The sequence below is a fragment of the Trachemys scripta genome, chromosome 1 (genome assembly GCF_013100865.1).
Source record: "Trachemys scripta elegans isolate TJP31775 chromosome 1, CAS_Tse_1.0, whole genome shotgun sequence".
NCBI classification, from domain to species: Eukaryota; Metazoa; Chordata; order Testudines; family Emydidae; genus Trachemys; species Trachemys scripta.
Genome location: NC_048298.1, coordinates 38,446,669 through 38,462,062, shown reverse-complemented (window position 1 = coordinate 38,462,062; position 15,394 = coordinate 38,446,669). Strand labels below are relative to the sequence as shown.

Genomic DNA, 15,394 nt, shown 5'->3' with positions numbered 1-15,394 from the left:
CCCCCTAACAACATCACAGTATTAAGATAATTTGCTTGATATTCAAGGTCAATGTTCCATTTTTTTAATTTTGTCTCATTACTCATTATAAACCCCCTACCACATTAAATAACAGCAGGTTATATCCAAATACATAATGGGTGGAATCCTGTCTCCACTGAAGTCAATGCAGAAATTCCCATTGACCTCAATGGAGCCAGGATTTCACCCAATCTCTCATTTTGTAATTATCTTTTAAAAAAAATTCTCTCCTCCCCTGTTTACACCTTTCAAATATTAGACTATCATCCTCTCTCACCCTTCCCCAATATCATCACCTTGCAAAATTACAGATAATGGGCTAAATTCAGCCGTGGCATAACACACTTTCCTTCTGTGTAGTTGTATGGCTGATACCAGGAGTGAACTATGGCCATTAACTTTTAATCTTATTTTTTATACAAATTTCTGCTACTCTTCTCTGAATTGTTCCTTATCTGTAAATATCTTTTGGGGTCAGAGGTGCCCTGAACTGAAGGCAATATTGCATTTGCTGTAGCACCATAATATAGAAATGGAATTATTATTCCCCTGCTCTGTGACTTGGTGCCGCTGCACATTCAGTCCCAAATTGCACTGGCCTTTTTCGCTCCCTCACCACACTGCAAACTCACATCAGATTTCCTGTCTACTCTCATCCTGGATCTTTTTTTATCTTAAACCTTTCTAGGTTTCTCTCCCCCTATGGAATATTTGTACATTTGAACATATTCCCTGAAATGGGCTAATTTGCTTTTTTACCAAAATTACTCACTTTCATTTTCAGCAATTAAATCTAGACTTTCTAGGTCCACTTGCATTATTTCTCTATCAGTGATGTTTGTAAAACGTACCTTTAGGGCTTGTCAAGAAGTTCCCATCAAAACTTGTTTATCATTTTTGACAGAAAATGGCTTTTCTGATTAAAAAGAAAAATTCATGAAAGAATGTCTGTTTTTATTTTTAAAAGGTCAGATTTTTGTGCACATTTTTGTTGGTGAAAATGTATTTTTCAGCCATCTTTAACTCTTGTCTAGCTATTGGTATTTATTACAGTGACAATTATTATGATATCTGAGTGACTCCCAAATCTAGAAATGTCCTGCAGCATAATTCTCCTACCTAGTTCCACACAGCAGTTGGGCAAATATTTCTATTTTATTTCTTGTTTGTTTTATTTTTCCTTGAGTTTTTATTTCCATCTCTTTGTCATGATCCATGGGTCTCAAACGTGAGTCTACAGGAACAGGCTCCCTCCAACCCTCCATCTGGCAGCCTGCTCACCTGGAATCCATGAAGTCCAGCCCCAGTTTGAGGCTCCACCCCTGCAGTCCTATTGGTGGAGTCCCAGGGCAGCCGATTGGCCTGCTGGCCCTACTTAAGCCAGCAGCAGGAACAGGAAGCGGTCTGACCAACAGGGCTCCACCCGGTACTGAACTGTGTGCCTTGTGCTGCCTACTCCTACTCCTCTAGCTTGCTTTTCTGGTATCCTGACCTGGCATGACTCCTGGCATCTGATTTTGTGGTTCTGATCTCCTGTTTTTCTCCTGATATACTGACCCAGCTACTAGGTCTGCCTGCCTACAACCCAGCTGACGCTCTCTCTTCTCTGCATTTTCCTACTATTCCTTCTTATCTCTCACTTCTTGCCCTCTACATTCTCTTCTTCCATTTATTAGCATCATCTGAAAATATTATTAGTTTGGTGTTTGTCCCCTCTTCTAGACATTGGAGATGTTACATAAGATAGGGTTTGATACCATTCCCTGTGGCATTCTGCTAGACAACTCCTCAATTCATTACATTGCCAATTATTATTGCCTCTTGTTTATGGTATAGCAGATAAGTCTACATGCCAGTTCTCATGACTCCAAGCCAACTTGAATTTGCTTTGAAAGTAAGATTTCATGGGACATTAGACAAAATGGTTTACTAGCATCCGAACACATCATGTGCCACATTCCCTTCATCCTCATTGTGCAATCCTATCAAAAACAGCAATCAGCTTTATGTGGCAATTGTTGGGTGGGGGGTGTGTGTTTTGTTTTTTATTAACCTGAGCAGTAAATTGCTCCTGGGCCAATACTCTTCTAGCTATTTAGACTTAAACTTTAGATTCCACTGCTCAGTAGCACTGGAGTAGCCAGGCTATACAATGGGTATCTCAATGGGTGCTGGGTAGAAGGAATCTGCCTCCATAGTGTGCACATGGCTGCTACTTCTGTCTCAGAGAGGGTGGGACCTGAATGAATGGATGGTGGATATGTTTAGATGTAGATACAGCTGCCCGGCCCTATTCCTATCCTTCATGCTGGGACACAGACCTTCCCCATGGAATAGGGACTGTGCATCCTGCTGAGGCCTGGGGTGTATAAATCCTGTCTACAGTTCCTTTGGATTAGTATCATACTAGTTCTAGTGGTTCTGCTAGTCTAGGACTAGGGTGACCAGATGGCAAATGTGAAAAATCAGGACGGGAGTGGGGTGATAATAGGAGCCTATATAAGAAAGAGAGCCAAAAATCAGGACTGTCCCTATAAAATTGGGACATCTGGTCACCCTATCTAGGCCCCTCTTATGCTCCAAAACTAGAGATAGTAAGACAATAAATTTCTAAGTCACAAATCCTATTTGTTCCAATATTTTCCAAGAAATAGAATCATAGGGGTCTTATTCACCATTCTCTTACCCATTCATACCTCAATTGAAATCAATGATGTTGCATGCCTGTAAAACTGGAGTAACACAATGGTGAATCAAGCCCATGGAAGTTAGAGCTGGAAAAGACCTGTTGGATTATCCCATCCATCTCCCTGCCAGTGCAGAAAGTTACAACAGTGTGTTTTTTAGTTTGGTTGTTTTTTGTTTTAGTGTTTTCTCTGGCCTAATGAGTACCAAGCAATTGAGCTCTCTCTCAGCTGATGTCTCATTCTATATGTGTCCTCTTTCTCTTTTGTTTTTAGATCTTTTAACTAAACAAAGTCAGTAATTGTATTCCTTCCATTTAGTCCCACTTAACCAAGGTATACATATTTAGCTTTTTTAATCTTTCCTCAGAAGACTGTCCCTCTAGACCTCTGATCAGTCTTGTTGTTCTTTGACTTCCCTCCATTTTTTCAGTATCTTTCTGATATTCTGAATAAAATATATATGAATAATTATACAAAAGTATAGACACGGGAATGGTTACCTTCTTGCGGTGTAGTATAATGACATACAGACTAAAAGTTTGCATACAGACTAAAATCACAATGGCCTTTTTCTGCTGTTTTATCATATTGCAATCTTATGTCTAATTAGCTGTCCTTATTGGGTAGTAATTGCCATTATCACTCTTCTTTCTTTGTCTTGAGGGAGTAATATTTTTTTTCAATCTATGATACCATCTACATTCTTAGTGACTTTTCAAAACAGTCAGATGTTCAGCAAGTTTGTTTGCCAATTCCCTAACATGCTACATTCATGTAACCAGGAATGATTGATTTGCATCTATTGAAATTTTCCAAGTATTTGTTTCCCTGCTTTTTAACAATAGCTAATTTACAAGGTCTTCATTATTTCCTATTTAAGCCTTTTTTTTAATCTTTCTTGTTAAAGACGGAATAAGAAAAACATTTCAATATCTAGGTTATTTTGAGTCACCAAATTGCATCCTTCTCTCTCATCCACCTCTTTCTCTGACAAGATCCAAGGACATCAATATTATCCAGCAAGCATTTTCTTCCTCCTTGATCCTATACCTCTCATATCTTCCATCCTATTTTCTTATCCTTCAGCCCCATCACTGATTCAGAGGTTTCCCTTATGCTGTTCACTTCTAAGTCTTTGGCTTCTGCCAGTGTTTTCTCCTTACTGTGTCTTATCTCAGTTCTCCTGTCTTGCTTTCACAGCATTTATGCTGCCTCCTAAGCTTGGAAGAGTTCTCCAGTTCCTGTCCACCTAGTGCCCTAAATGACTTAGTAACTAAGAAATAAGGCTAACCCATCTGGCTAACTCAGTGGATAACCGTAAAGGCTGGGGAAATTGTATAAGGAGCCACAAATCTCACTCACAAAAAGGAGAGAACTGGGTGTAGCATCTACTTTTAGTGAAGGTTTTCTCCAAACCACTTCTCCCATGGCTCCTCCTCCTCCTCATCTGATTCTCTAGCAAATAATTGCAGACCCCAGGTTTCCTTGCTTAAAAAACAATAGAATTACCTTAAAATACCACTGGTTTGGACCAATGCTACAAGCATACACTATACTATGCATTTTCAATAGTTTTCCTGTCATTCCCTTGCCCTCATATTTCAGAGTCTCATAGTACAGAACCACATCCCCTGTTATATTTCTCCATGTGTTTTACAGTTTTCTCAAAAGTAATGTTGTCATGGGTGACAAGGAAATCAGCAGTGCTGGTTGGCTGCCTGTGCTAAGGGGCTCCTAAGCTGGATGAGAATGATGCATTTGAAAATTCCATCAGTAATGTTATAGCAGGATTGTTTTTACATTGGTTTTGGCTGAGGTTCATTAACAGGATCCAGACTTTTCCCCCTAGATCCCACCTCACATAGATCTCCCCACAGACACATGGTCCATACCTACCCCTCCACAACCCCACACAGTGTGCTCTTCCCCACAAAATGGGGAAGGTGCAAACTGGGTCGGCTGAGGGGAGGAATGGCACACATTCTCTCTTCCCATTGTCAGGAGACTGGGTCAGAACAGAAGCCCAGCCTAGGGGTCAGAATCCAAATGCCAGAGCCCAAGCTCAGAGTCAAAGGTCAGAACCAAAGTCAGAGTCCAAATGCCACAGCCAAGAGTCAAGACAGAGTCAGAGCCAGGAATCAGAGCTGAGGGTGAGAACCAGATGACCTGGAGCCAGCAAAGGCAGGGTCTAGGCTGGATGCAGGACAGGTGCAAGGCTGGAACAAGGCTGGGTGCAGGGTTTGCAGTGAAGCACACACAGGGAGGTATAGAATCCACAAGTGTATGCGTTGAGCAGCCACTGACTCTCTGCAGGTGCTGGGCTTAAGAGCAAGCCACCTAACTGCCTGAGCCATTCAGGGAGTTCTCCTGTGGCACAACTATGTTTGTTGGCTGCCTGATGACTGAGCAGGTGCAGCTGCAGGCCCTCGGTCCTGACATGCAACCCGTGCACCTTAGGTGAGAAAGATAACAATCTGAGGTCTATTAGTTATTTCTACAAGTGAAGCACCCACAGGACTGCCCTGGCTAGACAAGGGTCCAGAGAAAGTGGTACAATATACAAGCGTCGTGATCAGGATGATGATGGGTTCAAGTCTTGTTAGAACATTCTTTTTCTCCCCTGTGTTTTAGTTGTGGTACGAAAGCACATTTGTTGCTGAAAACAACATCCATTTTATCCGATCAAATGCTTGTTGGTAGCTGTTTAATGGAGATGTCACAGGGTTTTAAGCATCAAATAAAATACTTCCCTTAAATATATAGCGGGTAATCCCCCTATTTGTAGAGTATATTGGCCCGATCCAAATTCCACTGGAGTCTATGAGAGTCTTTCCATTATCTTCAATCGGCTTTAGATCAGGTCTTGTAAGTACAAATGAATGCTAAATATACCTGTAAAATAAAAAACCCCAAAGAGACCTAACTAACAATGAAAGTACATCAGATCTGCAGACTCAAGACAGATCAGGGGGGGAAAAAATGTAGGAAGTATTGGAAATGTATGCAGTAACATGTCCCAAAATCCAGCTATCATGAGCACTATTATGGGCAGGGATCTATGAGAAAAGTTCAGTAAGGCCTTTTTTAAATGATGAGGGAGATAAACATAATTGGTTTATTTGAGATGGAGACACACCAGGGAATGAACCAGCCATTATGTAAAGTAGAGATTGTGGAGTAACGAAGTGCTGCTAGTTCAGAGAGAAATTCTTTTGACAAAAAGAGGCCCAGACAGTTCAGTGAATAACATTTCACAATGAAATGATACATATTATTATAACACAGTCTCTCTTGAATGCTTTGGTACATTTCATCTGCTTTTTGCTTAGCAGAGACAAATCTATTTTCAGAAAGATACTTTTTAAAGGAAAAATATACTCATCATGTCACAGCAGTCAGTAATTTTAATTTCAAACCTGTGCTCTTTGACTATCTGAAGGATCAAAGCAACACTCCTACCGCTGATGTCAGAATTCTAATATCATTTTTATTATTATTATTAGAAGGAAGTAAACCAAAAATAACTTTAGTTTTCTTAACATTTGCAGACTGGAAATCACTCTGTTTCTCTTTACTGCACTATCTATCTCATCATTCCCATCTTCTCTCTCCCCCTGCTACTTATTTCAATCTACCTTGCCAAGAAAATACCCATCAAAACCCTTAGGGCTGGTCTTGTGACATTCACCCTTTCCTGCCAGTTGCTATTCAGCAAGTAATCTGTAACATCTAGGATTTCAGCACTGTACTCATCCAACAGCTAAAAGCCCTAAGTATTCCCATGTCTCTAAAGAGGCAAGCTGTCTTTGACTTGTGCCTTTTCTTAAATCATCATATAAACATTAGGTTGAAAGTGGTTGAAAGCGAGTACTTTGTAACTCCTTCTACATGAGCTGAATCACCAAATTTCGATCTCATTTCCAAAATTGCCAGTACCATAATACTTGGAAACGACATGGCACTTCCAGGAATGCTAGCTGACTTTATGGCATAATCCCTGGAAGTAATACTTTCCTGTGACATCCCAGAGCAGTGTCCTCAGCAGTGGTGTTTTAAAGATACCTGTGGACATCAGCAAGTAGTGGCTATTTTCTGACTCATCTCTACAAATTGGTTTATTTATTAACTGCAAGGAACCCCAAAATCTTGCTGCTGGTGATGTTCTCCATAAACAACGGTAATTCTCAATACCTGTGTACATGACGATTCATCTCAGAATACCAAAATCACTTCATTTAGAATCAGTCTAGAGGGAGGGGACATCCTTATTTTCAAGTCAATAAGGAAGGTCTATGACATTCTGTCTCATCTTCTTCTCTGGCAAGTCTGATTCTGTTGCTTCATTCTGCAGTGATTTGTGTACACATGAGTAGTGGGACAAATGCCCTACAACAGATACTTTTCTAATTTTCCTAATATGTTCTTCTAACTCCCAGGGCCGCCCAGAAGATTCAGGGGGCCTGGGGCAAAGCAATTTCGGGGGCCCCTTCCATAAAAAAGTTGCAATATTATAGGAACATGTATTTGGAAATGTAAAAAAACCGGTGAAACACATTCAAAAATTAATTTTTAATAATTTGAAAATACACTAAATACATTATTTAAAAACATTAAATGCTTTAATGGTATGTATACATTTGCAATTACATAATGGGCTGTCGCTGGATGATGGTGATGATTGGTGCCAATGGGCTGTCGCTGCCTGGGGTTGGCGCTACTGTTGCCCAGGGCTGGGTGTGGAGCTGGGCTCTGGGTCGGGGGGTGCCCGGCTCAGAGAGGTTGGGCTTGGAGCTGGGGGTCAGGGCTGTGGGGTGATGGGGTAGGGGAGGGGTGTCCGGTTCAGAGGGGCTGGGCTCAGAACTGGGGGTCAGGTCTGTGGGAGGATGGGGTCGGGGCGGGTGTCCGGTTCAGAGGGGCTGAGTTCAGAGCTCGGGGTCAGGGCTGTGGGAGGATGGGGTCGGGGGGGAGGAGGGGGAGTGTCCAGTTCAGAGGGGCTGGGCTCAGAGCTGGGGGTCAGGTCTGTGGGGGGATGGGGTCGGAGGGTGCCCGGCTCAGAGGGGCTGGGCTCGGAGCTGGGGGGTGCCCGGCTCAGAGGGGCTTACCATGCCACTTACCCCCCCTCCCAGAGCCTCATCGAGCCGCGTCCAGGAGCTGCTGCCGCTCAGCCCGCCAGAGCTCACAGCCCCACCCCCTTAACACATGGCTCTGAGCGGGAGGACCTCAGGCCCCACCTGAGCGATGGTGCTGCAATGCTGTCCAGGGCTGCTCCTGGACGCAGCGCGCTGAGGTGCCGGGAGATGGGGGAAAAGCGAAGGCAGAGGTGGGGGGGAGCTTCCAACATTCTCATGGGGGCCCCTGCGGGGCCTGGGGCAAATTACCCCACTTGACAGCCCTGCTAACTCCTGCTGACAGCCCTGCACACACAGTTGTTGTCAGCTAGTAAACCACTTTGGACAGACAACACTGGAGAGAATTTTTTGCAGATACTTAGTAGGTCAAGTCACCTCTCAAAATGGGTAATTTCTTCTAACAAGTGGCCAATTCAGAAGCTATTTTTACTTCAGCATATCTGTTTTAAATGTGCTGGGCCAAGGGTAGCACATTAAAATCAACTTCTAGGCTTGCTAAAGGGGGAAATATTTTTGCAACTTGTTTTAATTTTGTCTTAATATAATACAGGCTACAATTCATCTTTCTTAACAGGTAAAAGAATATCTGAAATGATGTCCGGTTGTCTTATTTGACTTGAGTAAATGGGAATCAAAAGCCCATGTTTTAATGATTTTCTATGAAGACACTAGTTTTTTTGGATGAAGCTTCATATTTTTGCAGCTGGGGCTGCGATTTAAGTCTGGCCTGAAGTCTTGAGTATCCTATTGAAATTCTAGCTCAGTCCCAAAGCCCAGCCACCAGGCAAAAATTCATGCCGTTAGATTTACTTAGGAGGAAAGCTCAGACTAAGGTATCAGAAAAAAAGAAATCTCTTCTGACCAAACAAAAGAAGAGACCCCTCCCATATAGTTTTATCTCATCTGATGGCTTTAAACACTGATTCCACTGCACGGGGAGGGGATAAGTATGTGACTAAATGGAGAATTTCAACTTCCTGTGCCCTTAGCCTTCTTGAGACCATATCTTCCAAGAAAACATAAACCTACATAATAAAAAAGGATCAGTGTTCAAACTGTAGCTAATTACACAATTAATTGAAAAATTGCCTCTCTTAAAGCCCTAATCTGTTCTTCCAATTTATATTTTAACCAATAACTTACTGCAGATATCATAACCCTGGTACCTTCCTCTTATAGTGGACATTTACTTGTTTCAATACAATTACCACAACCAATAAGTTAATATAGTCTCATAAGAGAGATGCCATCATTACACAGATTTATGAGCAGAGCACTAAACATAAAATTGAAGTAATTGCTTGTGTGCTTCCCGGCTATTTTGCCAGTTAATATAAATAATATAATTCTCAGCATGAGCCACCAAAAGGACATCAGCCTTAAAACTAATTCCTCCCCTGCCTCTGTCAGGTATTCTCACTATAAACTTGACAAAGAATGTGTTGCTAAGTGATACTGACAACCATATATTACCAGGGAGAGGTGGTTTCCTCAAGAACCCCAAACAATCTGTTGTTTTGGTTTGTTACCACATAACATTGATTTAAGGCTGCAATTTTCCATTCCTCTCTGGAGCATGAGCTGCTAAATTTATTAGTGTCACATATACTGAAATTTCTACTTTTTCATCCCTGTTAAAATTTCCATAAACAAACTGATCAAATATGTATTTTGTTTTGCTTATTTTAAGACACACTTAAAAACAATTATTATTTAGCCACTGCTCCTGGTATTATTGTACATGCTAAGCAAAGCAATGTAGAACGCTGTACAGATGATCCAGATTGTGAAATGCTATCTGGGGCACACAATATATATGTGAAGTGTCTTTTTCTACTCCCAAATAAAGATTTACAAAAGCATCAATACATAAGAGAGGAAAATATGTCTATGCTGGCAAACTATGCAACATTATTTTGAACGGCTGACAAAGTGCATTTAAAGAACTGGAGTTTCATTTAAGAAATAAGAACAGCCATAATGGGTCAGACCAAAGGTCCATCTAGCCCAGTATCCTGTTGTCCAACAGTGGCCAGTGCCAGGTGCATTTAAATCTCACCCTAACTTTTCTTCCTTTGCAAATTCCTGGGTGGGGGGGGGAAGGCTGCCTAGCTGAGAGAACAAATCCAGTGTACTGGTTTTTGGTCATTTGTTTTGTTTTATCTTTTTTTCCCAGAGCTGATATTAACTGTAGCAGAACTGGGCCCTGAGAGCTCAGGAGATTTAGTCTGTGACCTATGAGCTTTTTACCCAGCAGATTCACGGTTTATCATGAGTCTCAATGAGTCCATTGAGGGCTCACAATGAAGAGCAGCATAAAGCAATGGAAAAAATTGTTGCCAGCGAACCAAGGGAAATTTCAGACTTTATCAAGAATGAGGGCCAGTGGAGCTGCTGAACAAGATCACTGTGTCATGATCTCATTCTCCACGAGTGTTTTCAGTACGTTTAGATGAACCTAGGGCTTGCCTGATGCCTGTGCTAAAAGTAATAAATAATCATAACAGATATTGCATGTATATTGTATCTGTCTTCCAGAGGGATCCCAAAGTGCTTTAGAAAATAATTAATGCGTCGGCTGGCTGCTTCATCCTCTTGTGATATACAGCTGCCTCTAGAGTTGTCCATGATGCTTTATAACACAACAGCTTTCAGGAAAGTTAAGAAGTATAAATACCTTCCATTAAAACTGTGGATACAAATTTGTAGGGGTCCTTTGACTCCACTGGGTGCTAGATCGGGCCCTATGTAATTACTCCTACTGAAAATAGGCTAGGACAGTGCAATTAATAATATCCCAACCCTTGTAAAATGTCCCATGGGGGGTTTATTGACCAGATGTGATTTAATCCCCAATTTTACATGGCAACGTCCATCCTTGAAATCTCCCAAGTAAAGTGAATAACAATAAAAATAACACCTCAGAAGAATACCATTGATTCTTCCAGTAAATGTGCATAAGTTCAAGGCAACTAATTTTCAATGAAGTAATACATCTGCCCAAAAATGTAACGTGGACAATGTTTGTGGGAAACATTAAGTGTGTATGTTCACATCTATCCATTCCCTGTGGTTCTTCATAATATTATGTTTGACAATAAATAAACTCAGCTTTGGTGCAATTCTGGAAATACAGTGTTCCCAGCCTGAAAAGCCTTTTCTGAGACATTTCAAGTGCCAAGAAACATAGGTTTTATCAGTCCAAGAGTCAAGACAGCAGAGGTAGGATTTCAGGTAACAAACGCATTATGGCCAATTAATCCTTTAATAGGAGCGATGGATTGGAAACCTGCATAACACTATTATTGTGATACTGAGGTACCATAAGGTCATGTTATATATCCTGACTGAAAATACATCTATTTTTAAGAGGAAATTTAGAACTTTAATTGCAGCCCCCTGTTCAAATAGTGCTAATAGCCACTTTCACCATACCAGCCTTCTTTCTCTGCTCCCTTCTTCCCTGCCTGTCTTTCAAGAATATTTTCTATGGAAGAAGATTAAGTCCCAGATCTACCTCCTGACTATTCTTCCCCAACCTTGTATTTCCTATTGACCTTTAGGGTCAAAGCATGAACTAAGCAGTAGATAATCTCCTAATCTCTTGATAAACGATCACGTTTTTTGGATGAGCTCTCCAGAGGACAATTTGAGCACTATCCTTCCCGTAAAGCCTGCTTTTGCTTGATCAATTTTTTTTTTAAATACAAGTAATATAGCTAGGTCATTAAACTACGTTCAGCTGCATACACACCCCCTGCACTGGCATAGCATAAATACTCCCAACTCATAAATCCCACTTCCTCAGACGGATAAAGGTGTTTCTCTCTTGAAACAATTCAGAAAACGCAGCCCACTGGATTCAAATCTGGGAGACAACAAATTCAAACAATGTACAGTAATACATGTTGGGGAATAGCTTCCTATGTTGATACCAAGTATCAGTCACAATCATATGGAAAATAAGAAGTAGAGTGCACTTTTGCATTAACAGTGAGTCAAATAGAGGACGAGGCAGTTCAGACAGTAAGTCTATAGCTTAACCACATGGCCCACCATCAAGAAACTACAGAATGCCAACACAAGTGCCTGAGGATTCTGCCAAGGAGATAGATGCTCCTGCTGGAAGAAAATATTTTTTCTGGGTTTTATAACCAACCAAAGGGAAAGACTTGGAATGGCAAATACAATGAATACCTAACTTGATAATTTTAAATTCAGGGATAGAGGAGGAAAAAATGTTTTTTTATATATACTGTATAACTTGAAGTTAGACTCTTTTGAAAAACACAATAACAATGTTAAAAAATAATATTCCGTCCATTCCAAATTTGTCATGTGTGTAATTTCTTCATTAAAGTTTGGGAAGACAGTGACACTGATAGATGATGCCCTTAGCTAATGTGCACTTTTCAGAGCTGGTTTCATAGATTACATGAGATAGAAAATGAGCATTTTTTAATGAATTGTTATGCTTATATTTGAAATGAAATGCATGAGTCTGGAGCATTTGTAGGTTAGCTACATGTTCTGCAAATTATAATACTGCAGATAACCAAAACGATACCACAAATGTATTCCTCCTATTCACAGTGGGGGAATTGTAATATTTTACTTATTATTCTTTGTTATATATTTTTCAAAGTTCTTTTTGCTCCTCACTATCTTCAGCAGAACTGGGTTGGCTTTGTTAGACTCACTGCTCCTATTTTTCTGGGTTTTACAGTTTGGGCGATGAAGAAAACTTTTTGTAACTTGTCTATAGCAATAAGGGTTTTTTCTCCCCACATACTTATATTCTCTCTCTTATTTTCTCCATTCTCCCATGGTTCCCTCTGTCTACTCCTGATTATATTCTCTTTCTCCCTGCATGCTTTCAGCAAGCACATGGGATTTTCAAGCAAGATGTCAATCTCCTTCAGCACTCAGCCCCATGCCAGTTGTCCTCCCTGTTCCAGTCCCCAGGGACACATTCCAGGAGAGTTTAGAGCAGGGGTTCTCAAACTGGGGGTTGTGACCCCTCAGGGGGTCACAAGATTACATAGGCGGCGCGAGCTGACAGTCTCCACCCCAAACCCTGTTTCGCCTCCAGCATTTTTAATAGTGTTAAATATTCTTTAAAAAATTAAATTTATAAGGAGGGGCCGCACTCAGAGGCTTGCTGTGTGAAAGGGGTCACCAATACAAAAGTTTGAAAACCACTGGTTTAAAGGATAATCTGACTAGAGTACATCATCTTCTCCAGCCCCACATCCATGGGAAGAGGCTCCTGATGGCACATAGCTATGGGAAGACCCTGCATTTGCATATGCCTGCCCCTGCATTTCTAATTTTGTGTGTAATCTCCCTTGCTGATATAGCAAAGTAACTTCGAAATATCTAAGCTAGATAAGATCTATAGATGCAAAGAACCCTGGCAATCTCAAACCCCCAAACACCAGCTGACATGAATATTGGGGAGTGGCATCCAAAAGACCCAAGAATGAACCCTGTGAGTCTCTCAGATCAGGGGGAAGCAGCCTCTTCTTAAAGTTCAGGCAGATATTGGCATAGGAGCAATGGCAGCAGAAATTCAGGACAGGGGATTTTGCAGTGTGACCCCCACCAAGCAGAAGCTTATTCTGCTAAACCTAAAGCCATCATTGGCCCCATTGCTAAGAACTGAATAAAATACCAGTCATTAGGGGGTTTCAGCAAGGTGCCCACAGTCCTTAAAGCAGCAAGTTAGGATTAGCTCAGCACTTCACAGAATACCATGTGGTACTAACAATTCCCTAAAGAAGTCTAAATGTTTCACATCAACACCTTTACAACCAGAAATATAATAAGTTCATTTGACAAGAACTACATTCCATACATCCATATTGACCAGCATTCATTAAATTCCCATGCTTTAATTCTTTATGGATGGCATCTTATATCAACTGTTCCATTATTTTGCCCAGGACTGATGTCAAGCTAACCAGCTTATCTGTATCTAAGGTTTCAGAGTTGCAGCCATTTTAGTCTGTATTTGCAAAAAGAACAGGAGTACTTGTGGCACCTTAGAGATGAACAAATTTATTTGAGCATAAGCTTTATGGGCTACATGCATCCGATGAAGTGGACTGTAGCCCATGAAAGCTTAGGCTCAAATAAATTTGTTCGTCTCTAAAGTGCCACAAGTACTCCTGTTCTTTTATCTGTATCTAAGTCATTCCTTTTACCATGTCTATATACTGGCTTTCTTCCAGTTGTCTGACTTCAGCTGAACCATTTCTGAAGTAAGCTAATACTCAGCCAGAATAAAGGAGGCAGATTCGGGTCCTTGGTGGGTAATAGACAAGGGAGTAGAAACAAAATTCCATAAATTACAAAAAATTACTGAGTAGTGCCTGACTCCACCCCTTTCCACCACTCCTGCATCACAAAAGGAGTGGAAGCGCCTAAACTCCCAAATGGAGATTCTTTCTGCATGGAGGACTTCCAAGTGAGCATAGAGCCAGTACAGCCTGCTCCTATGCCCCACATGTAGGTGGAATGAGAAGAGGTGGGGAAGTGATGCAACCTGAGCATTCTACACTCCAGCAATCCCTCCTGGCGCACGGTCATTTGGGGACTACAGCCAATTTGCATGAGTTAGAGCAGTTTGGGCTAGCACGGATCAACCCATAAGCTCAGGGAACCATAAAAGGCACCACCCTCCTCTTTGTTCCTGCATCTACTGGATCCTAGTATTAGAAAGAATCTGGGTCAAAATATTGTAGAATGACAGAACACCAGTTTTCTACAGTTTAATTCAGAGTACACAGTTCTCAACTAAATTACACTGAACGTTGAAATATGTAGGGCATAAATGACAGGGGAAAAGGAACCTTATTATTTATGTTCCAAGTGTTCCTCTCTGGTGAGTAATAAAAGAGCATGATAAACCCCTGAATCATAACATTTGCAAAATGTAATTGAAATCCAAGTGCACAAATTGTGTTTATATACCTATTTCTTTGCTTTGCTAATGTATAATAATTGATATCTATCTACATATGCCTCTTGTTGCATTGATTTATATGGTTGCATAAGTATGTTCTCACTGTCTTAGTGAAAGAAAGGTTCTAATGGAATAAATGTCAAGATGATTGCTTGGATATCTGCTCACACCAGGATTTGATCTCTTGCTTATGTTGTTTAATATTCATAAATTATGGCATATGTTTCAGGAACAAGTAATTACCCTCATCATTCTGGGTGTTAAACTTGTAAGTACTTTGGAGTGAACTCCATGATAGATGGCCAGTTCAATGATCATTTAATGTAATGCTTTCAGATAAGGGACAAACACATGTAGCTCTGTAAAATGGTCAGATGTATGGGACTATTGTTACTGTCTGCTTTCCAACTCTTTACTAGCAAAAGAATTGTATGACAGTATAAAGTTAAACTACTGCTAGTGTCTATTCGATACTCCCATACTTAAAAAATATTCCTGAGCCTTCTAGCTGGATATTTTCCAAAGTATGGTGAACTTGTCTTAGTGACGCTGCCAGTTTCAATATCTGTTCACTTGCTTTTAAATGAAAT

The 15,394-nt window shown here is 40.8% G+C and overlaps 1 protein-coding gene across 2 annotated transcripts in view; it reads right to left on the bottom strand.

The window, feature by feature from the left end:
* Positions 1-15,394, bottom strand: part of GRM8 (glutamate metabotropic receptor 8) — a 491,761-nt gene that overhangs the window by 443,245 nt on the left and 33,122 nt on the right. The gene's annotated exons all lie outside the window — the stretch shown is intronic.